General features: G+C 39.9%; 1 pseudogene; it reads left to right on the top strand.

The window, feature by feature from the left end:
- The first annotated feature begins 1,650 nt into the window (after window positions 1–1,650).
- Window positions 1,651–22,050, top strand: LOC139009549 (protein EURL homolog pseudogene; annotated as a pseudogene).
- Window positions 22,051–25,381: the final 3,331 nt, after the last annotated feature.

Genomic DNA, 25,381 nt, shown 5'->3' with positions numbered 1-25,381 from the left:
GGGAAGTTGACCCTGATGTGAAGATTCAATGTAGAGCATCTATTTTCTCCACTAATTTTCACCACAATGATTACGCAAAGGTAGTAGAAATGAGAAGATAGCAACAAAATTGTCAGACGGCCCTCTGGGGAACAGCATCATTTCAGAGGGTTTCTTTTTTTAAAGGAAGCATTTGTGACATTGGTTTAAAGGGTTGTTCTGAGGCATTCTCTTTTAAACTCCTGCTTAAGGGAGTAACTAATAATGTGTGTTGGCTGCTAACAAAGTCTGAAGTTCTCTCTCTCTCTCTCTCTCTCTCTCTCTCTCTCTCTCTCTCTCTTTTGTCTAGCCATTAGAGAAAAAGAATGATAAACAGACTGGCTCTTGTAGAAGAAAGAGAGAAGCTGAATAGTGATCAATAAATGGGCCCCAGCTTTCCCCTGGAGAATAAACTAAAGGGAGAGGGTCGAGATAGCTTTTGACTGTGGAAAGGGAGTTGGCCAGTATTAGGAAGGTTTGAGGAACAGGCTGAGAGTCTGCGATCCAGTAGGGCCCAGCGTCTTTTTTCCATAAAATGTCTTTATCATTTTTGAATTAATGATTTATTTTAGACTGATATTTCCTAAAAGTTAAAAGTCCTAAGCAGAATAACCTTACATAAATAAACACTACTACTGGTCATGGAACTATATATTTAGTCGTACATTGTATTGGGGTTTTTTTCACCCTATTAATGTATAATAGTGCAAAATTAAACATTACTTTAAAGATTCTAGTTTTTAGAATAACTACTTATCTAAATATATAGATAGATAGATAGATAGATAGATAGAACCAGATATAGATACATATATGTAATAAGTACACTATTAGAAAAACTAATTCAAGTTTGTACATTACTGTTGTCAAAGTTAATAATTTATTAACTTTAAATAGCATGGTCTGTCTTTATTGAAGCAAAATACTTAAGAAGAGCCCGGCCAGGCGGTTCAGTTGGTTGGAGTGTTGTCTCATACACCAAAAAGGATGCATGTTCAATTCACTTTGCTGCTCACCCTCAAAGTTCCTAATTCTCCAAGTCTGAGGAGGACTCTGAGCATCTCCGTTTTTTGAAAGCTCCATAGGTGAGTGTAACGTGCAGCCAGGGTTGAGAACTATTGACTTAAAGGAGCATGAGTGTAGAAACTGTGGTCATCCTTGGGATCAATATCTTTCTTTAAGAGTATAAATAAACTGGACAAATGAGTAGGTCTCAAACCACTCCAGAAACTCTGAGTCTCTACAGAAATTAGGGTTGCTGAGGAGACTGGAGAAGATGGTGGTAACTGCCTGTACGCGCGCTTCCCACAATCACATCAAAAGTACAACTAAAATACAGAACAACCATCATCCAGAAACACTGGAAAGCTGGCTGAATGGAGGTCCTACAACTAGAGAAGTAAAGAAGAAAGCAGGGAGCGGGCTGGTCCGGCACCCACGTGTGCCGCTTTTTTAATGGGGGGCATCATTTCTGCAGAGGCTGCCCGGAGGAGCAAGGGGTCCCAGCCCCAGCCCGGGCCCCTAACGCTGTGAAGAGAAGTCCCCCCACATTCGGGCTGTGAAAACCAGGGCGGGAGCTTCCGGCGCTGTGGTTCAAAGGAATGGCGGGCCCTGCGGCGCTGTGTGGTCACCATGGACCCAATCCCGAGTTTCTGTGCGAAGCTGCGGTCTCTGGCGGTCACCTGGGACAGAAACCACGGGCTGCAGGCGCTGGAGAGGGAAGACAGCGACTTTGAAGGTTATGCAATGAGAATTTTACATGACCTTAATTCAGAAGTTCAGACTCTAAAGGCTTTTGCAGCATGGATCAAACATTGGCTTTCTATGCTAATGTATGAAGATGAAAAATTATCTAAAGCAGGTGAACTTTAATGAACAAATGTGTATTTTAAAAAAATACATATTATTTTTTTAAAAAATAATATGAAGAAAGTAAGTCCAGTTCTCACAAATATTAATCAGTCAAATAAAAAAAAAAACACACCTCATTCTTGAAAAGGTGCAAATGTAAAGTTTAGGAAAATAACTAGAACCATGAGAAGAATGTTTACCAGCAAGTTCATTAATTATTTTGGATTTGGAACTTGGTTTTGCTTTTTAATAGTGATAAGAATGATGCAGTACTAGGAAAGTTCTGGGAAATGCTGTCAATTTTGCTTTAAAACAAGAATCTGGTGTTTCTGTAGTTTATTATTTTCAAATAAAACGTCGTAAGTGTTTTAGACATTTTGAGGGAAAAAACAACAGTGTGGATTGGGGCTCAGTGACACAGAGGCTGCTGGAAACCCAGCTGTTCCTCTTAAAAAGCTGGCACCACAAACTGTACTTACAAGGTCCTGCTTCCTCTGAGTTCCAGCACCAGGGCGAGGCTCTGGGGAACACAGACACATACCAGGGCAGGAACTCGGGGATGGCTTTCTCCCAGATAGAGGTGCTTGCAGGGATCATTGTTCCTATGCTGGGACCTCCCTGATTGCAGGGCTGACTGGCAGCCATTTCTGTTTGCTCCACCCTGGTGATTCCCTAAGACACTGCCTCATCCAATTTGCAACCCCACCCAAGCTGTGTGCAGCAGCTTTTGCATATGAATGGCCTGTCCTTGCTCAGGCTAGGGTCTCTCAAGCAAGGTGCAGCTGGGTCAAGGAGCTCCAAACCTGTCAGTAGAGGGCCCAAGACCTGACACCAGCACCAGCCTGCCTTGCTTTGTGGCTGGGCCTAATCTGGGCACTTCCAAACTTGATACAAAGAGGAGGAATCTGCAAATCTCTCTGTAGCTCTGGGTTTTATAGAGCACCTACTACACAAGGCCACTCTACCAACTCAAGGAGACATAGCAGCTCTACCCAATACATAGAAACAAACATAGGGAAGCAGCCAAAATGCAGAGACAAAGAAACATGTCATAAATGAAAAAAATGGAAGAAAGCAAACTACTGGAAATAGAGTTCAAAATCACAGTTAACCGGTTACTCAATAATCTTCTAGGAACCTCTAAAAAAATGGAGAAGGACCAGTTGGAGATTAAGCATATACTGCCTGAAATAAAGAATAACATACAGGGATTCAATGGTAGAGTGGAGGATTCTGAGAATCAAGTCAATGATTTGAAATATGAGGAAGCAAAAACCATCCAACCAGAAGAGCAAAAAGAAAAAAGAATTAAAAAATATGAAGATAGTGTAAGGAGCCTCTGGGACAACTTCAAGTACACCAACATCTGAATTATGGGGGGTGCCAGAAGAAGAGAGAGAGCAAGATATTGAAAACCTATTTGAAGAAATAATGACAGAAAACTTCCCCTACCTGGTGAAAGAAATAGACTTACAAGTCCAGAAAGTGCAGAGAACCCCAAACAAAAGGAACCCAAAGAGGACCACACCAAGACACATCATCATTAAAATGCCAAGGGCTAAAGACACAGAGAGAATTTTAAAAGCAGCAAGAGAAAAGCATTAAGTTACCTACAAGGGAGTGCCCATATGACTGTCAGCAGATTTCTCAACAGAAACCATGCAGGCCAGAAGGGAGTGGCAAGAAATATTCAAAGTGATGAATAGCAAGGACCTATAACCAATATTACTCTACCCAGCAAAGCTATCATTTAAAATTGAAAGTCAGCCAAAACCGGTTTGGCTCAGTGGATAGAGCGTCGGCCTGTGGACTGAAGGGTCCCGGGTTCGATTCCGGTCAAGGGCATCCTTGTATACAAGGAATACTGAGGAGAATTTAAAGAACCACACACATGGCCAGGGTAAAACAGATGCTCAGAAATACTTGAAAGGACCCTAAGTTTTCATCTAAAGCTGATCCCTAGGCTCAATGCAAGTCTGGATAAGTGTTGGAGTGCCCCAGCACAGAGCCATCTGTAAAGACAGGGACAGGTGTCTGGTGGGTTGTTTGTTTTCTGTTTCTTTAAGGGAGGTTGTGTATTTTATTTTATTTTGTCCCCTGGGCTTCAAGGAATTCTCTGAAGGAACAGGGACTTCAGGGACTACAAATGACAAGATATACAGTCTTTCCAAAATAGTTTGAAAAAGTCACTAAACAATGGACTACTCCAGCCTTCGATTAAACACACACACACACACACACACACACACACACACACACAAGCAAAAAACAGCAAACCTTAGAGAAGGGAGATAATCTGATTTCCAAAGTTATCACATCATAATATTCAAATGTCCAGTTTTCAATAATCATCACAAGGCGTACAAAGAAACAGGAAATTATGGCCCACTCAAGTGCCCAAAACCATCCTTGAGGAAGCCTGGGTATTGGATTTCCTAGACAAAAGCTTTAAAACAACTATCTTAAATACACTCAAATTGTAAAAGGGAAACATGAACAAATCTCTAAAGGAAATCAGGGAAACACTGTATGAACAAAATGAGAATATTAATAAAGGTATAGAAAGTATAAAAAGAAACCAAAGATAAATTCTGGAACTGAAAAATACAATAACTGAAGCAAAAAAAGTTCACTAGAGGGATTCAATAGCAGACTTGAGCAGACAAAAGAAAAAAAATAGTGAATTTGAAAGTAGATTATTCAAATTACCAATTTTGAAAAGCACAAAGAGAAAAAAAAAGAAAAAATTGAACCAAGTCTAAGGGATGTGTGGGATACCACCAGATGGACAAACATGAATTTATGGAAGTCCCAGAGGGAAAAGAGAGAGAAAGGAGCAGGACGATTACTTGAAAAATGATGGCAGAAAACTTGCTGAATATGATAAAAGACAAAAAACAAACAAACAACAACAACAACAAAAACACACAGAAAACTCCAGGACCAGATGGTTTCAAAGGTGAATTCTACTAAATATTTAAAGAAGAATTAACACCAATTCTTATCAAACATTTTCAAAAACTTGAAACTCATTCTATGAAGCCATCATTATTCAGATACTAATGCCAGATACAAACAAAGCAGGAAAAGAAAATCACAGACTAAAATTCCTTATGAATGTAGATGCAAAATCTTCAATGAAACACAAGAAGCCCAATTGAACAGCACGTTAAAATTATTATACACTGCGACCAAGTAGGTTTATCCTAGAAATGCAATAGATTCAACATATGAAAATTAACCAATGGAATAAATCACATTAATAGGATGAAGAAAAAACACGATTATCTGAATTGATGCAGAAAAGGCATTTGACACTCTTTCATGATAAAGAAAAATAAATTATAGACAGAGAATAAACTGATGGTTGCCAGATAGCAGGGGGGTTGAGGGTCTGGGTAAAAAAAGGTGAAGGGCTTAAAAAATACAAATTGGCCATTACAAAATAGTCACGTGGATATAAAGCACAGCTTAGGGAATAGGTCAACAATAATAACTATGCACAGTGTCAGGTAGGTACTAGACTTAGTGAAGGAGTCACTTTGTGAGTTATATAAATGTTTAACCATTATGCTGTGCACCTGAAACTAACATATTATTGTCAACTATAATTTCTCTAAAAACTTAGAAAAAACTAGGAATGGAATGGAATTTCCTCAACATAGGAAAGGGCATTTATGAAAACCCATGCCTAACATCATACTCAAAGGTGAAAGACAAAGCTTTCTCCTTAAGATCAGGAACAAGACAGTGATGTCCACTCTCACCAATGCTATTCAACATTGTACTAGAAGTTCTAGCCAGAACAATTGGACAAAAAATAAATAAAATACATCCAGAGTGGAAATAAATAAATAAAATTATCTGTATTTGCAGGTGACATGGTCCCACGTATAGAAAATCCCAAAGAAACCACAAGAAAGCTACTAGAGCTAATAAAGGAATTAAGCAATTTGCAGAGTATAAATCAATACAAAAAAATCAGTGTGTTTCTATATAACTTTAATGAACAATCCCAAACGCCAATTAAGAAAACAATTACATGGGAATAGAGGGAACATAATAAAGTCCATCTATGACAAATGCACAACCAACATCATACTCAATAGGCAAAAACTTAAAAGCATTTCCCTTAAGATCAAGAACAAGACAGGGGTTTCCACTTCCACCACTCTTATTCAATATAGTACTGGAAATCCTAGCCACAGCAATCAGACAAGAAGAATAAAAGGCATCCAAATTGGAAAGGAGGAGGTGAAACTGTTATTTTTCGCAGATGACGTGATAGTGTACATAGAAAACCCTAAAGACTCAACCAAAAAAACTACTAGAGCTAATAAATAAATTCAGCAAAGCAGCAGGATACAAAATTAATACTCAGAAATCTGTGGCATTTTCATATACCAATAATGAACTATCAGAAAGGGAAACTAAAACACACACACACACACACACACACACACACACACACACACACAAGTCCCATTTACAATTGCATCATTAAAAAATCGCATACCTGGGAATAAATGTAACCAAGGATGTAAAAGACCTGTACTTCGAAAATTATAAGAAATTGAAGAAGATACAATTAAGTGGAAGCATATACCGTGTTTGTGGATAGGAAGAATTAACATCATTAAAATATCCATACTACCCAAAGCAATCTGTAGATTCAACACAATTCCTATTGATATACCAATAGTGTATTTCACAGAACTAGAGCAAATATTCCAAAAATGTACTTGTAACCACAAAAGACAGCAATCTTGAGAAAGAACAAAGTTGGAGGAATCATGCTTCCTGATATCAAACTACATTACAAGGCCATAGTAATAAAAAAAAAAAAAAACAGCATGGTACTAGCATAAAAACAGACAGATAGATCAATGAACCAGCACAGAGAGCCCAGAAATAAACCCACGCCTTTATAGTCAATTAATATTTGACAGAGGAGGCAAGAACATACAATGGGGTAAAGACTATATTCAATAAATGGTGTTGGGTAAATCGAACAGATACATGCAAAAAATGAAACAAAAACACCTTCTTACACCATACACAAGAATAAACTTAAAATGATTAAAGACTTAAATGTCAGAATCAAAACCATAAAAAATCTAAGAAGAAAACATAGGCAGTAATATCCTGGACATTTCTTATAGCAATATTGTTTCTGATATATCTCCTCTAGATATATCAGAAAAAATAAACAAAAGGAAAAATAAACAAATGGGACTACATCAAACTAAAATGTTTTTGCACAGCAAAGGAAACCATCAACAAAATGAAAAGACAACCCACTGAATGGGAGAACATATTTGCCAATGATACATCTGATAAGGGCATAATATCCAAAATTTATAAAGAACTGATACAACTCAACACCATAAAAACAGTCATATTTAAAAATGGGCAAAGGACCTAAATAGACACTTCTCCAAAGAGGCCTATAGATATATGAAAAGATGCTCAATATAACTAATCATCAGAGAAATGCAAATTAAAAGCACAATAAGAAATCACCTGTCACAGAGGCTATTATCAATAAATCAACAAATAATAGTGATGGTGAAGATGTGGAGAAAAGGAAACCCTGTGCATGTTGGTGGGAATGCAGATTGGTGCAGATACTGTGGAAAACAGTATTGAGTTACCTTAACAAATTAAAAATGGAACTACCTTATGACTCAGCAATTCTACTTCTAGGAATATTTCCAAAGAAACTGAAAAACTAATTTGAAAGAACATATGAATCCCTAGTTCATTGCCGCATTATTTACAATAGCCAAAATTTGGAAACGTGCAAGTGTCCATCAGTAGATGAATGGATAAAAAAGCTGTGGTATACTTACACAATAGAATACAACTCAGCTGTAAAAAGAAGGAAATCGTATCCTTTGTGACAGCATGGAGGGACATGGAGCGTATTATGCTAAGTGAAATAAGCCAGTCAGAGAAAGACAGTACCATATGATTTCACTCATTCATGGACTTTAATGACCAAAATGAACTAACAAACAAAATAGACACAGTCTCATAGAAAGAGAGCAGGCTGATAGCTGTCAGGGAGCTGGGATGGGGGTTGGGGGTGGGGTTGGAGGGATTGAGCAAAAAAGAAAAAAAAGAGAGAAAAAACTGATGGACACGGACAACAGTGTGGTGACTGCTGGGATGAGGGAGGTGGGAGGATAAATGGTGATGGACAGAGACTTGACTTAGGGTGGTGAACAACACAGTGTACAGATAATATATTGTAGAATTGTACACCTGAAACCTGTATAGTTTTGTTAACCAGTGTCATCCCAATAAATTCAATTTAAAAAAAAGAAAAAGAAAGCAGTGGTACATTTACACAATGGAATGCTACTTAGCTGTGAAAAAAGAAGGAAATCTTACCTTTTGCGACAGCATAGATGGACCTGGAGAGTATTATGTATGCTAAGTCAAATAAACCAGTCAGAGAAAGACAAGTACCACATGATTTTACTTATATGTGGAATCTAGTGAACAAAATGAACTAACAAACAAAACAGAAACAGGCTCAGAGATATAGAAAACAGACTGACAACTGTCAGAGAGGATAGGGGTTGGAGGCCTGGGTGAAAATCTAAAAAGACTAAGCAAAAAACAAAAAACAAACAAAATAAAAACCTCACAGACACAGATAACAGTATGGTGATTGTCAGAGGTAAAGGGAAGTAGACTTGAATAGATGTTTTCCCAAAGATATACAAATGGCCAATAAGCACATGCAAAGAAGCTCAACATCATTAGTCATTAGAGAAATGCAAAGAATAACCATAATGAAATACCACTTCATACCTACTGGATGACTATAATTTTTTTTTTTTAATATTCTACTGTTTTTTATTTTATTTTTTTTATTTATTTTTTTATTGCTTAAAGCATTACAATATTACATATTACATATGTAATAATGTGTCCTTTTTTTCCCCCCCCCGCCCTTGACAATACCCCGGCTTCCCCTACCCCCCAGTGTCTTATGTCCATTGGTTATGCTCATATGCATGCATACAAGTCCTTCAGTTGATCTCTTACCCCCCTCCCTCTTGCCCCCCAACCCTCCCCGGCCTTCCCGCTGCAGTTTGACAATCTGTGTGAGGCAGCTCTGCCTCTGTATTTATTATTGTTCAAAAGTTTATAATGGTCTCTATTATCCATGAATGAGTGAGATCATGTGGTATTTTTCCTTCATTGACTGGCTTATTTCACTTAGCATAATGCTCTCCAGCTCCATCCATGCCGTTGCAAATGGTAAGAGTTCCTTCTTTTTTACAGCAGCATAGTATTCCATTGTGTAGATGTACCACAGTTTTCTAATCCATTCATCTACTGATAGGCATTTAGGCTGTTTCCAGATCTTAGCTATGGTGAATTGTGCTGCTATGAATATATGGGTGCATATATCCTTTCTGATTGGTGTTTCTGGTTTCTTGGGATATATTCCTAGAAGTGGGATCACAGGGTCAAATGGGAGTTCCATTTCCAGTTTTTTGAGGAAATTCCATACTGTCTTCCATAGTGGCTGCACCAGTCGGCATTCCCACCAGCAGTGCACAAGTGTTCCTTTTTCTCCACATCCTCTCCAGCACTTGTTGTTTGTTGATTTGTTGATGATAGCCAGTCTGACAGGTGTGAGATGGTACCTCATTGTTGTTTTGAACTATAATTTTTTAAATGGAAAATAACAAGTTTTGGTGAGGAAATAGAAAACGTTGAGCTCTTGTGCATTGCTGATGAAAGTGTAAGGTAGTACAGCTGCGATGCTAAATAACTTGACAGCTCCTCAGAAAGCTACTAGTAAATATGCAATTACCATGTGACCTAGCAATTCCACTCCTGGGGATACACCCAAAAGAAATGAAAACAAGGATTCAAGCAAATACCTATACACCAATGTTTATTGCACATTACTCACAATAGCCAAAAGATGGAAACAACACAAGTTTTATGAACAGATGAGTGGATAAACAAAATGTGATATATACATACAATGGAATATTATTCAGTTTTAAAAAGGAATAGAGTTCTGAAACATACTACAATATGAATGAACCCTGAAAGCATGGTAAGTGAAATAATCCAACACAAAAGAAAAAAATGTTCTTTGATTCCACTTATATAAAATATCTAAATTGCCAAGAGGTCCATGAAAATGTGCTCAACATCACTGATTATCAGAGAAATGCAAATCAAATCCACAATGAGATATTACCTCAAACCTGCTAGAATGGCTATCATCAAGACAAGGGCTAACAAGTGTTGGTGAGGATGTGCAGAAAAGAGAACCCTTGCGCACTATTGGTGGGATTGTAAATTGGACTACAATGTGGAAAACAATATGGAGGCTCCACAAAAAATTTAAAAAAGAACTACCATATGATCCAGCAATCCCACTTCTGGGTATACAGGGGCGGGCACAAGTAGGTTAATAATAATAACAATAAGTAATACAATAATTAATAAATAAATAATAACACAAGAATAAACTTTCACATACTCACAATTATAAACCTATATTTGCTCACCTCTGTATATCCAAAGGAAATCACTATTTCAAAGAGATATCTGCACCCCTGTATTCACTGCAACATCATTTACAATAGCCAAGACATGGAAACAACCTATATGTCAATAAACAGATAAATGGATAAAGGAAATGTGGTATATATACAATGGAATATTATTCAGCCATAAAAAAGAAGGAAATCCTGCCATTTGCAACAACAGTGATGGAATGAAGGGTATTATGCTAAGTGAAACAAGTCAGACAAAGAAAGACAAATATTGTATGATGTCACTTTACATGGAAACTAAAAAAATCAAACTCATAGAAACAGAAGTCAGATTTGAAGTTTCCAGAGGCAGGAGGTGAGGAATGAGGGATTTGGGTGAAGGGAGTCAAAAGGTGCAAACTTCCAATTATAAGGTAAACTAGGGGCCCAGGGCACAAATTCGTGCACCTTGAAAGGAACTGTGGGCCACGAGGCTGCAGTGGGCACAGGGATGGGTCTTGGCCCATCCTCCATGCCCCGCCATGGCCCCCAGCCTCCTGTCTGCCAGCAGCCCCGCTCCTGCCACCACTGCTCCCATGCACTGACGACGCCGGCCCTGCTCACACCCGCTGATGGCACTGAGAGATTGGAACCAGTGGCATCAGCAGGTGTGAGCAGCAGCTGCTGCCCCAGTTGCCCCTCAGGAGCAGGGGGAGGTGGAGAAGCCCTAAGGGGCGATCAGGGCTGGCAGCCGCCGCTCGCATCCACTGACGGCTCCAAGCAATTGGCACCGGCGCCAGGCACCAGCAGTGGGTACGAGCAGTGGCTCTGGTACTGGCAGCGGATGTGAGTGGGGCCGACGCTGGCAGCGGTGCGAGTGGCAGCTGCCAACCCTGATCGCCCCTCAGGAGCATAGGGTGGTGGAGAAGCCCTGAGAGGCGATCAGGGCAGCCACTGCTTGCACCCGCTGACAACACTGAGTGGTTGGGGCCGGCGCTGAGCACCGGCAACAGGTGCAAGCAGTGGCTCCAGTACCAGCAGTGGGTGTGAGCAGGGCCAGCGCCACTAGAGGCTCGCCCCGATGACAGCGACCAGCGCCCCGCCTTGATTTGGCGCCCCCCACCCACCTGCTCCACCATCCCTCCGCAGCCGATGCCCCCCATGTTCCGCGCTCTGCCGCCTGCTGCCAACGCCTGCCATGTTCCACCCACGCCCTCTGGTTGTCAGTGCACGTCATAGCGACCAGTTGTTCGGTTGTTCCACTGTTCGGTCTATTTGCATATTATGGTTTTATAAATATAGATAAGTACAGTGTGTGACTATAGTTGACAATACTGTGTTATAGATTTGAAAGTTGCTGAAGAGAGTAAATCTTAAAAGTTCTCATCAGAAGGGAAAAAAATGTGTAACTGTGAAGTGATGGATATTAACTAAACTTATTGTGGCCATCATTTTACAACACATACATATATCAAATCATTACATTGTACACCTTAAACTTATACAGTGTTATATGTAAATTATATCTCAATAAAACGGGGAGGGAGAAGATACTTTCCAAATGTTATCTGGTTGACCCAGCCCTATTATTAAAATCTCTTCTTTTTGGCCCAAAATATGTTGGTGGGGGAGGGATCTAGAACGGGCAAATTTATAGAGACAGAAAGTAGACTAGAGGCTGCTAGGAGCTGGATGAAGGGGGAATGAAGAGATATTGCTTAGTGGTTATAGCGTTTCTGTTTGCGGTGATTTTTTAAAGTTTTCAGAATAGTGGTGATGGTTGCACAACATTGTTAATGTAATTAATGTCACTGAATTTTATGCTTAAAATGGCAGATTTATGTTATATGTAAATATCTATGTATTCTACTACAATAAAAAAGAAAAGAAAGAAAAAGTACTAATGGCTGTCATTCAGGATATGGCTTTCCTGTCTATAGAGAAGGGGAGGGGATACAATTGGGGGAGGTTCATAGGGGTTCATTGCTAATGTTCTGTTTATTAACTGTATGATGAGTACATGAATATTTTAGTATATTTTTATACTTTTAATTATATATTTATAGTAAAATAATTTGTATTACATATTTATCATAAAAGCAGAGTATTATAAAAGCACATAAAAGGTGTACTGAAGCCCAAAGAAATAATCAGATAAGGATTTCCAAAGAAATGTAGACACAACACTCAACACTATACAGTAAGTTCCAAGAGGTTAAAAATTACGTACAGTTTGACAACTATTCTTTCCCCAATATCTGGCACACAGTAGGTGCCCAATATTTGCTGAATTTTTTAAAACTTATGACTATCACAGTAAAAAGAATTTAATGTCTAAGAAAATGTGGTCTCAGATAAATCTGATACTCACTTTTTAAAAATTTCACATAGCCCAGCTGGCATGACTCGTGATTGAGCGTTGACCTATGAACCAGGAGGTCACCGTTCAATTCTCAGTCAGGGCACATGCCAGGGTTGTGGGCTCGATCCCCAGTAAGGGGCATGCAGGAGGCAACTGATCGATGATTCTCTCCTATCATTGATGTTTCTATCTCTCCCTCTCCCTTCCTCTCTAAAATCAATAAAAATATATTAAAATATTTTTACACTAGAATTCCTATATGAAACAAGCTATTTTGGTGAATTTAAGTTATGATATATTATATAAAAATATGGTTTACTTACAGCTTTGAATAATAAACCTACATCATAGAATAAAATATAAGATCATAGTTAAAGGCCTGAACTTTGGAGCCCCACAGGGATAACAGCACAAACCTCATGAAGTTGTTATGAGGATTAAATGAGATAATATATATAAAGCTATCAGTCTTGTGCTCAGTAAGTGGTTTCTCTAAAAAGGTAAAAATAAATGAATATTACCAAAGGAATAATAAGTCTTACCATTCATTTTTCAACTCCTTCAAGTCTCCTTATATGACATCACATGACCAAGAGAATACATTTAAGAAATAGCTGGCTGGGATTATTGCTGCAATCTATAATGGATAGGACAGTTAATTAACTCCACCTCTGGAAAGCCTTCCCTGACAATCCATTGGGGCTTCCTCCATATTTTGACTTGACCCTTAGTTCTGGCTTCATGAATAAGATTGTTCCATGACTCTGAGAATCCATCAAGCTCTGCTCTCAAGTTTTTTAAGGTTAAAAGTAAGTAAGTTCCAAGTCCCAGACATTGGACCAGAGAGCCCCTTATAAAAGCCCACAGTTGTCAATGCCCACACTGCTTCCAAACAAACAGAGTTGTTGTTTTTTTAGCCTCTGGTTTTTTATTTTTATTTTTGTTGTTGGTTTTTTTGTTTTGTTTTGTTAATCCTCCTCGCCTGAGGATATTTTTCCATTGATTTTTAGGGAGAGTGGGAGAGAGAGGGAAAGACAGAGAGAAACATCGATGTGAGAGAAACACAATGATTGGTTGCCTCCTGCACAAGCCCTTACCAGGGCCCGGGCCAGGGATGAGCCTGCAACTGAGAAACGTGCCTTTGATGGGAATCAAACCCCGGACCCTTAGGTCCACAGGCCGATGCTCTATATCCACTGAGCCAAACTGGCTAGGGCCAAACAGAGTTTTAAAAAGAAGAAAAAAAAAAAAAAGAAAGAATTTTAACTGGCAAAAACCTGTTATTGGCACAGCAATGTAGCAAAACAACTCTGAGATATATTTCATTCAGCTTGTTTAAATCCATAAAACTAGCTTCTTTTATATAGAAAGAAAATTGCAGTACTAAAAGAGGTCACTCGATGTGACGTGCATAAGTATGGGGGGGTCAAGTAATCAGATTTCTCACACCAAGGCTTCTGGTGCTTTCTCAATTGGCTGCTGAGAATTCCCTCAGTCTTTCCAACTAAATAAATGAGGATCGTAATGCATCAGGATCATGAGAATAAGCAAAATGCTATACTTGATGATCTGACTCCTGAGAAGCAAAACAGGCTAGAAATATCATTAGTAAGATTGGGCTGAGAAAAGAGATAACAAACTACATGGTCCTAGTTAGAACATGGGAATGAGGTTTTGCCTCTTTTTCCCTGCTGTTTGGTGTCATATGACCATAAGAAGGCTAATTGTTCTCATAGTAGTTACAACCCTCAGGGAAAACAGAATTGCGTGGTGGGCGTTTTGATAACCTGTGTATGAGAGAAAGGGCTGCAGCCTCTTCTAAAGAAGTTGCCAGTCATTCTGAGAGCGAGGCAGCTGGATGCAACGGTCTTCTCTCTCTGGACACAGCAGCTATCAAGATCATCTGAGAGTCATTTATGTTTACAGCTGAGTGCTTGTGAAGTTGACAAATAGGCTGTGTGTGCACTGCTTGTGTGAATAAAGAGACAAGACAGTAAAGTCATAGGAGCAGACTGGCCTCCCCGAAGGACCACCGATTAGATGCAAGGCCATTCTGAGCCCAATGATTCCCACGCATACAATAAAATTCACTGCTTCATTAGCACACTGCGATTGCATTACACCCTAACAGTGTAGTGAGGAATGTAAATTTCCTTTTGCTTTCCTCTCAGAACTGTCATCTTTGCAAAATACTTGTTTCTGCTGGTTTTGACGGTAGGGCCAGCAGAAAACCTTGCAAATACTCATCCTGCCCTTTTTGGAAATGGAAGCAGCTGCTATATGAATGCAAAATAGGTGGGTGCCCATCTAGAAAGAGCACTTGGAAAAGACAGATTTTTACTTTCCTGAGAACTAAAACAATTATAGTTCAAATCAGTATAGCATTTTACAATTGTCAAAGCATTTTCTTAAACATTATTTCATCTAGTCTTCAAAGTAGATCTCTTTTGTGCAACCTGGCCAAGTAAACTTAACTCTCACAAGTTTAATTCCCTCATCTGTAAAAAAGGGACAATTCTGCCCAGCCAGCATGACTCAGCAGTTGAGCGTCGACCCAGGAACCAAAAGGTCGCCAGTTCCCGGGTCAGGGCACATGCCCAGGTTGTCAGCTCTATCCCCAGTGGGGGGCGTGCAGGAGGCAGTTGATCGATGATTCTCTCTCATCATTGATGTTTCTATCTCTTTCTCCCTCTCCCTTCCTCTCTGAAATCAATAAAAACATATTAACATAAAAATAAAAAATATTTAAAAAGGGACAATACCATTTACTTTACAGAATAGTGAAGATAAAAAGAAAGTGGATAAAGTGCAGCCCTATGCCTGGCGTGAAGGATCAGTGGATGCTAGCTCTTAGCCCTCTGCCGCATGATCCTTCACCATCAGGTCGCTCAGCTCCTAAGGACCAGGTCTGGGTCCAGAGCCCAGGTCTCCTGACTGTCCCATTGTTCAAAGGACAGCAAGAGGGAAGGGAGAGTATTCTCATGCCTCGTTGGGTTGAAGTAGGCAAACAGTAGTGAGCATTGACACAATTTAAAGGGGAAGAGACTCATTTCAGTTCATCTTTCTTATCCCAACATTCCCATAGCTTGTCTTTAAGATTCTTTTGTTCTGGTTTTGTGTCTGAAACATTATATAAGATGAAAAATAGTTCCACATTAAACCCTTTACTAGAGAGAGATTATCTTTAAAGCATTCACATAAAGAAAGGGCCTATGAAATAGCCAACTCCTTAATTGAAACTAGAACAAATCACAGTAAAACAAAAATTACTATTATTGACTGGGTTTTATTCTTAATGCCAGCTAAATAACTCCGTGCAAATGCAAAACCTTCATTTGTGGATATCTAACATTAAAATCAATAAAATTATGTATATCAAACAAGAGTAATTAGATGTCTGCCTGACTAGCAGGGAAAGAAAACTTTCATTTTGGATCGAAGTGTTCCTAGTGACTTGGATTACACTTTCCCTTACCTATCACCATGGAGCAATTGCTTCTGGGTTTTATTTGGTTCAAAGCATCAAAATATTATCCTATCATTTTTAGTATAAAGATGCCAGAGTTAAAGTTTGATTCTAATTATAGAGTTAAGGCTTACCCTTCCCATTTCACTGGGAACTTTCTTCCAAAGTTCTCTGCTTGACATGGTTTTAAATGCGGTAATATCCATCCTCTCGGTTATTAAAGGCAGGTTTCCTTTCTTAATAAACATGAGTAAACCCTTATACTTTAGAGTTTAGAAAATGTTTTCACATACATTAGGTAATTAGGTAACACATCAAATTAGATAATTTGATCCTTACAATTTTGTTTAAGTAAACAGTGCAGATACTATTTTTATAAAGGAGAAAGCTGAGATTCAGAAAGGCTAAGGAACTTGCCTAGATTTCCCAGCCAGATAGCTCTAGAACTGATGATACTATATTATAGCATGTCATTTCATAGTAATCAAACTCTTTGGCAGAGTACTTTGGGGCAAGACAGCCTGTGCTACCCGGTCATGAAATTTAGTAACACATGAAAAAGTGCTTGAGCGTGCACCAAAGTGCTTATGTGTTCTGTCCGGGTAGCTCAGTGGGGTGGAGTATCATCCCATACACCAAGGGTGCAGGTTTGATCCTAGTCAAGGCACATTCAATAACCAACCAATGAATGTATGAATAAGTGTAGCAACAAATTAATGTTTCTCCCTCTCCTCTCCTCTGCTCTTCTCCCTTTCTCTCTTTCCCTTCCTGAAATCATTTTTTATTTTATTTTCATTTTTTTTTTTTTTTGTTACTTAGGTGACCAAAAGATGGCATTGACTATTATGTTGCATATTCATTTATGCAATTTGTATATTAAGTAGTGTATGCTATGAACACTTTTGGGATTTTTCTTTAGTGATGGTTGCAATTACACTTTTAATGAAAATAGCTTTTGCTGATTTTAAAAATGACACATGTTCTTTCCCCATTCTAATAGTACAAAAAAATAACAAAGTATAATATATCTGAAGTCCCAGTTCCTAGAGTAAACCTCTGTTTCTTTTAGAACCTTTCAAGCCTACACACACACACACACACACACACACACACCCCGTGGAGGAAGAGATTGAGATTTATATAAATGGCATTATTTAAAAAGCCACCTGGCAGTTTTTATTCAACAACAGCTTAGTTTTCTATGTCAACACATGAGAACTACTTAACCATTTTTAACTGTTGAGAGTATACAATGTGTAGATGTACCCTTTTTTCCCCATCTATCCCTTTTCTGATAATATACCAACAAACACCAAGTGCTGGAAAGAATGTGGAGAAAAGGGAACACCAATTTACTGCTGGTGGGAATGCAGACTGGTGTAGTCACTATGGAAAACAGTATGGAGTTCTGTCAAAAAGTTAAAAATGTAACTGCCAGTTGACCCAGTGATCCCACTTTTGGGAATATATCCTAAAAAACCTGAAACACCAATCAGAAAGGATATATGCACCCCTATGTTCATAGCAGCACAATTTACAATAGCTAAGATCTGGAAACAGCCCAAATGCCCATCAGTAGATGAGTGGATAAAAAAGCTGCATTTTCACAATGGGATACTATGCAGCTGTAAAAAAGAAGGATCTCTTACCCTTTGAACAGCATAGAGGGACCTGGAGACTATTATGCTAAGTGAAATAAGCCAGTCAGAGAAAGACAAGTATCACATGACCTCACTTATATGTGGAATTTAATGAACAAAATGAATTGACCAACAAAATAAGTCCCAAGGCATGGAGGCATTGAACAGAGTGACATACCTTGAGATGGGGAAGGGGGGAGGCCAGAAGATATAAACCAAAGAACTTATATACTTACTAGAGGCCTGGTGCACAAATTTGTTCACAAATTCATGCACCAGTGGGGTCCCTAGGCTTGGCCTGTGGGATCGGGCAGAAACAGGCTCTCTGACATCCCCCAAGGGGTCCCAGATTGTGAGAGGGTGAAGGCCAGGTTGAGGGACCCCACCGGTGCATGATAAGGGCTGGGGAGGGTTATGGGAGGTTGGCCAGTTGGAGAGGAACAGCGGGAGGGCTCAGTCCCGATCAGCCAGACCCCAGCAGCAAGCTCACCTACTGGTCAGAGCATCTTCATCCTAGTGGTCAGTGCACATCATAGCAACTGGTCGACCGGTTGACTGTCTACCCCCTGGTGGTCAGTGCACATCATAGTGAGTGGTTGAGTGGCCTTAGCATATCATTAGCATATTACACTTTGATTGGTTGAATGGCTGACCGGCCAACCAGCATATTAGGCTTTTATTATATAGGATATGCATAGCCCATAGGACACAGACAATAGAGTGGTAAAGGCTGGGGGCATGGAGAGGAGGGGTGTAGAGGCTGGGCAGAAGGAGAAGGGGAAATGATGGATATCTATAACACTATCAACAATAAAAAACTTTTTTAAATGAGGAAATCTGCCATTTACAACAACATGTATGGACCATGAGGGCATATGCTAAGTGAAATAAGTCAGAAAAAAGACAAATGCTGTGTGACCTCACTTATATGTGAAGAGATCAACCAATGAACTTGTATGCATATATGCATAACCTGTGGACACAGACAATGGGGTGGTGAGGGTCTGGGGCGGGGGCGGGAAGATGGGAGCAGGCTGGAGGAAGTTAATGGGGGGGAAAGGAGGACCTATGTAATACTTTCAACAATAAAGATTTTTAAAAATAAAATAAAAAACTCATAAAAAGAGATCAGATTTGTGGTTACCAGAGGCAGAGGTGGGAGAGGGAGATTTGGAGGAAGGTAGTCAAAAGTTATAAATTTCCAGTTATAAGATAAATAAGTATTAGGAATATAATGTACAACATGCCGACTATAGTTAACACTGCTGCTTATGATATACTAGAGGACCGGTGCACAAAATCCGTGCACTCGGAGGGGAGGTCCCTCAGCCCGGCCTGCGCCCTCTTGCAGTCCGGGAGCCCTCGGGGGATATCTGACTGATGGCTTAGGCCCGCTCCCCACAAGGAGCGGGCCTAAGCTAGCAGTCAGAGATCCTTAGTGCTGCCACGGATGTGGGAGAGGCTCCTGCCACTGTGGCTGTGCTCGCCAGCCATGAGCTCCTGCATTGAGCGTCTGCCCCTGGTGGTCAGTGCATGTCATAGCGACCAGTCTTTCTGCTGTTCGGTTGATTTGCATATTAGCCTTTTATTATATAGGATGTGAAAGTTGTTAAAAGAGTTAATCCTAAGAGTTTTCATCATAAGGAAAATTTGTTTCTTTGCTTTCCCTTTTATTGGAGATGATAGATGCTAACTAAATTTATATCAGTAATTATTTTACAATACATATGTGTAAGTCAAACCATTATGCTATACACAGTGATGTGTGTCAATTATATCTCAATAAAATTGGGGGGTGGGATTTATCTCTGTTAAATTTCTGGATTGTCCTCCTATCTGCCTTAAAGCTAAAAGAGCTGCAGGTATTTCCTATTTGCTGGGTGTGGGTTTTCCAACCACGACTCCAAATCAAGTTAGCCTCTTGCTTCAGCAAAGCAACTGGCTTTCACAGCCAACACCACTGTGGGTACCCTATTCAGAGTACACCGGATGCTTAAGGCCGCTCTGAGCGTGGGAATCTTACTCAGGGTGTCCAAGGACTTTACACAGTTGCAAGAGCAAGGCCACAGTAATCTGCTTATGTACACTGCGCAAGCGTGCCCTTCTATAGCCCAAAAGACTGAGGTCACTCTTTTGGAAAGAAGCCTCTCTTGTCTAAGTAGTGTAAAGTTGTTACTGACCCTCCGGCAGCTCAGGTGCGGCTGCTATGTAGAGCCTGAGGGCTGCTCCTATATCAGGCTAAACTGCTGTTATGTGAGGCTGCTGTAGGTACAGAGGCTGCTGCTGTTGTGTGGGAAAGATGTATTGTTACCTACCAGGTGTGCGGCTACTGTGTGGGACTTGGCTTTGAAGAACTGTTTTGTCTAATGGCTCCTTGTTAGCAATGGCTACATGGCCACTGGCTTCTATAATAAAGACTTTCTTATATACCCACAACTTCTCATGGCTTCTCTGTCTTCTGATACCAGATATCCAAGGAGGTCCAGTCCCTGTCAAAGGGATAACTCAGACCCAACAATTGCTGTAGTGGAGCAGGATAAAGGAACTGAGTTCCTAACAACCACCCTAATAGGACAACAGCTCCAACAAATTAGGATGTAGAAGGAGGAAGCCCTCGGCCAGAACACCCATTCTTCAATTGAAGACTTCCATTGTTCAGCAATCCTTAACAAATATACAGTTTTCAATTTGCTGTTTGCTAAGCCCTATAGATTCTCATCACCCTGAAATAAGTGATTTTAAAAACTTTGTTCAGTTTCATAGCTGTGTTTTTTAAAAATATATTTTATTGATTTTTTACAGAGAGGAAGGGAGAGGGATAGAGAGTTAGAAACATCGATGAGAGAGAAACATCAATCAGCTGCCTCCTACACACCTCCTACTGGGGATGTGCCTGCAACGAAGGCACATGCCCTTGACCAGAATCGAACCTGGGACCTTTCAGTCCGCAGGCCGATGCTCTATCCACTGAGCCAAACTGGTCAGGGCTCATAGCTGTGTTTTGAGGAGAGGACTTGTCAACCTCTTCATTTCTTTATAGCTGAAGTCTATCTTAATATAATTTTATGTCTGAACTTAACATAATTTTAAAATATGTTCTTATTGACTTTAGAGAGAGAGGAAGCAAAAGGGAGAGAGAGATAAACATCAATGAGAGAGAAACATTGATCAGCTGCCTCCTGCATGCCCCCTTTCGGGGGATCGAGCCCACAACCCAGGCATGTGTCCTGATTGGGATGTGAACCAGTGAACTTTTGGTTCATGGGTCGACGCTCAACCTCTGAGCCAATTTGCTGGGCTAACTTAATTTTATAACTGTCTGAACTTTTCTGCTTTTGTTAGGGATACTTTAATGATGTTAATCCAATCCTATCTTCTTCCTTTGATTCATCCACTGTAGCTATAAACACAGACTCTATTCTACTCTGTCATTTTTCATAATAAGACTTCCCAACCACTCAGGGGTGTACAACAATGTTCAACTGCTATTTATTTAAAACAAAGACATACTGCAGGAGCCCAATGCACAGAATGGCTGCGGTGGTGCGCTGAGCTGGACAGGCACTATAAATAAAGAGGAACAGTTTGTGATGACAACATTTGCAGTGTTTGTCAACTGGTAACAGGCAAAGAAACACTCTCCTTCTGCCACGTTTGTTTTGAGCTGAATATTGAGAGTACCAATCTAATCTCTTGCACACCATATCAGTAAGGGGCCATAAAGACTGCTTTGAAAAATACCATTTGATTGCAAGCCCGAATTGTCCTTGATCTAAGCTTTCAAAAAGTACTTACTGTGAAGTTGTTAACACCATTTTGAGTAAGAAGATAAACTGGATTGCATACTACACAGAAAAGAAGGATGTGGATTCAGATTCTAAATGTTCTAAAACTCCCAGCATCACCTGTTTCATTTCAGGCATAAGCCAGATGGAAAGTTACTCCCACAGCTTGATTCCCAAGTACCAAAGTACTAAGCAAAGTGGATGGATGGGCAGTGCGGTGGCCTCTTGGGCTGCACACAAAGAATATCAGAGCAGAAAAAAATAAGACTCTGGGCTTGCTAAGGTACAAGATTCAGGTGCCACTTCATGCCACAAAAGTGTATTGTTGCCTCATAGTCATGACCAGGCACAGAGAAAAAAAGAGACAATCCCTAACCCACAGGCCCAGCATCCACATTACAGCAGAGAGTAAAGCAACTGACTGCAAAGTTCTGAGGGCAAAAACAGTGAGCGCTTGAAGAATTAGTTAACACACCAAGTGCAAGAAAAAGATTCTTGTCCTGGCTGGTTTTGCTCAGTGGATAGAGTGTCAGCCTGTGGACTGAAGGATCCCGGGTTCGATTCCAGTCAAGGGCACATGCCCAGGTTATGGGATGAATTCCCAGTAGGGAGTATGCAAGAGGCAGTCGATCAATGATTCTCTCTCATCATTGATGTTTGTATCTTTCTCTCCCTTTCCCTTCCTCTCTGAAATCAATAAAAAAAATTTCTTTTTAAAGAAAAAGATTCTTTGGCCTCAGAGTTCCTTGTCCACCCCATTGCCATCAAACAGCTTTGCAGGAACTATTCCAAGTTACCATGTCTGCAAGTTACCTGGGTGAGCAGGAATGAAGTCATGCAACCCCTAAACAACGGAACTAAACTTACACTTACTTCCTATGCCCTACCGTTCACTGGTCTGCCAGGCAAACAAACTTTGCACAAGTTGAAGAAAGTTAAGGTCCATTTTTTTTATGGTCATTAAATTTGCAAAGCTTCGAAGCAGTATTTAACATCTTTGTCAAATAAAGCAGATCATTACACTCTAGTCTTCTAGGATTAATCATTTGGGGAATCTTTTTTTTTTCCTATAATTACTAAATTTTCTAACTTTTACCACATATGACTACTTAAATATATTATTACAGTATAATTTTATTAAACATAGTTAAAAATAGTTAATTCATATGGGAAAGCTGCTGCAAACAGCTTGGGTGGGGCTGCAAATTAGATGAGGCAGGATCTCAGGGAAACACCAGGGTAGGGCAAACAGTGTGCTCCAGGTTTATGAGGACTTCGATATGGTTTCCTGTCAGCCCTGGGACAGGGGAGGTCTCGGCATAGGAACAATGACCCCTGCGAGCACCTCCATCTGGTAGGAGGCCACCCCCTAGCTCCTGCCCCGCTGTCAAACAATCCAGTTCCTCCCCTGTATGTGTCTGGGTCTCCTAACACTTCCTGGCACCTCCGTCCCCCTATTAGTCTCAACATGCTTTCTTCTTTACTTCTCTAGTTGCAGGACATCCATTCCGCCAGCTTTCAGGCGGTTCTGAATAATGGTTGTTCTGTACTTTAGTTGAATTCTGGCGTGGTTGTGGGAGGATGTAAGTACCACATTTACCTATGCCTGCATTTTGACTGGAAATCTGTCCATTTTTAAACTAGGTCATTTCTTTTCTTTTTAAAAAATATTTGTATTGATTTTAGAAAGAGAGGAAAGGAGAGGGAGAGAGATAGAAACATTGATGAGAGAGAAACATCAATCAGCTGCCTCCTGCACTTTCCCACTGGGGATTGAGCCCACAAACCAGCCATGTGCCTTACCAGGAATCAAACCAGCGACCTCTTGGTGCCTGGCACAATGCTCACCCACCGAGTCACCCCAGCTGGGTTAAACTGGGTTATTTCTTTTTTTGCTATTAAGTATGTGAGTTCCTTATATATTTTGGATATTAACCCCTTATTAGATATGTGGTTTGCAAGCCAAGAACAGTTAATTTTAGAATATGTCTTGTAGAGTGAAGACAAAAGCCAAAAAATAAGAGATTAAAGAAGGAAATGCTATATGTACACAACAGAATATTATTCAGCCATAAAAAAGAATGAAAACTTGCCATTTGTGACAACATTATGCTAAGTGAAATAAATTAGACAGAGAAAGACAAATATCATATGATCTTACTTACATGCAGAATCTAAAAGCAATAACAACAACAACAAAAACAAACTCATAGAAACAAAGAGCAGATTGGTGATAGCCAGAGGAAGGGAGGTAAGAGATGACAGAATGGGTGAATGGGGTCAGAAAGTACAAATTTCCAATATAAAATAAGTAATTCAGCCCTGGCTGGTGTGGTTCAGTGGCTGAGCATTGACCCCATGAACCAGGAGGTCATGGTTCAATTTCTGGTCAGGGCACATGCCCAGGTTGCAGGCTCGATCACTAATAGGAGATGTGCAGGAGGCAGCTGATCGATGACTCTCTGTCATCATTGATGTTTCTATCTCTCTTCCTTCCTCTCTCTGAAATCAATAAAAACATATAGAAAAATAAGTAATTCATGGGGATGTCAAGTACAGAATGGTGACTATAGTTAATTGTACTGTATTTTGCATATTTAAAAGTTGTTAAGAGAGTAGTTCTTAAAAGTTCTCATCACACAAAAAACATTTATAACTATATATGGTGTCAGATGTTAACTAGCCTTATTATTGTTACCATTTCACAATACATACAAAGGCTAGATTAGCACCTCCCCAGAGGACAGAAGTTTTCCACACAGCTGATTCTCACAGCCAGTCGGCCTGGTGGTCAAATCTCTCTAGTATTAACTACAACAATCAAGGCTTAACTAGAACAAGACTGCGCACAAAGACCACAAGGGGGTGCACCAAGAAAGCATAAAAGATGCGGAGACAAAAAAACATGACAGAAATGGAGGAAATGGGCTAAAAAACGCAATTTTGAGGGCTTGCAATAATGTGCTAGAAGCAGCAATAAACTTGATGAGAGCCTCACAAAAACTAATAAGACCCTCGATGCTATGATAAAGAACCAACTAGAAATTAAGCATACATGTACTGAAATAAAGAATATTATACAGACACCCAATAGCAGACCAGAGGAGCACAAGAATCAAGTCAAAGATTTGAAATTCGAAGAAGCAAAAAACACCCAACCGGAAAAGCAAAATGAAAAAAGAATCCGAAAATACGAAGATAGTGTAAGGAGCCTCTGGGACAGCTTCAAGCATACAAACATCAGAATAATAGGGGTGCCAGAAGATGAGAGACAGCAAGATATTGAAAACCTATTTCAAGAAATAATGGCAGAAAACTTCCCCCACCTGGTGAAAGAAATGGACTTACAGGTCCAAGAAGCACAGAGAACCCCAAACAAAAGGAATCCAAAGAGGACCACACCAAGACACATCATCATTAAAATGCCAAGAGCAAAAGACAAAGAGAGAATCTTAAAAGCAGCAAGAGAAAAACAGTCAGTTACCTACAAGGGAATACCCATACGACTGTCAGCTGATTTCTCAAAAGAAACTTTGCAGGCCAGAAGGGAATGGCAAGAAATATTCAAAGTGATGAATGCCAAGAACCTACAACCAAGATTACTTTATCCAGCAAAGCTATCATTCAGAATGGAAGGTCAGATAAAGAGCTTCACAGATAAGGAAAAGCTAAAGGAGTTCATCACCACTAAACCAGTATTATACGAAATGCTGAATGGTATCCTTTAAGAAGAGGAAGAAGAA

This window comes from Myotis yumanensis, unplaced genomic scaffold, assembly GCF_028538775.1.
Source record: "Myotis yumanensis isolate MYYU_CA2020_CCGP unplaced genomic scaffold, mMyoYum1.0.hap1 SCAF_1, whole genome shotgun sequence".
In the NCBI taxonomy this organism is placed as follows: domain Eukaryota; kingdom Metazoa; phylum Chordata; class Mammalia; order Chiroptera; family Vespertilionidae; genus Myotis; species Myotis yumanensis.
The sequence above is the reverse complement of the archived record's forward strand: the minus strand, read 5'-3'. Positions and strand labels throughout refer to the sequence as shown.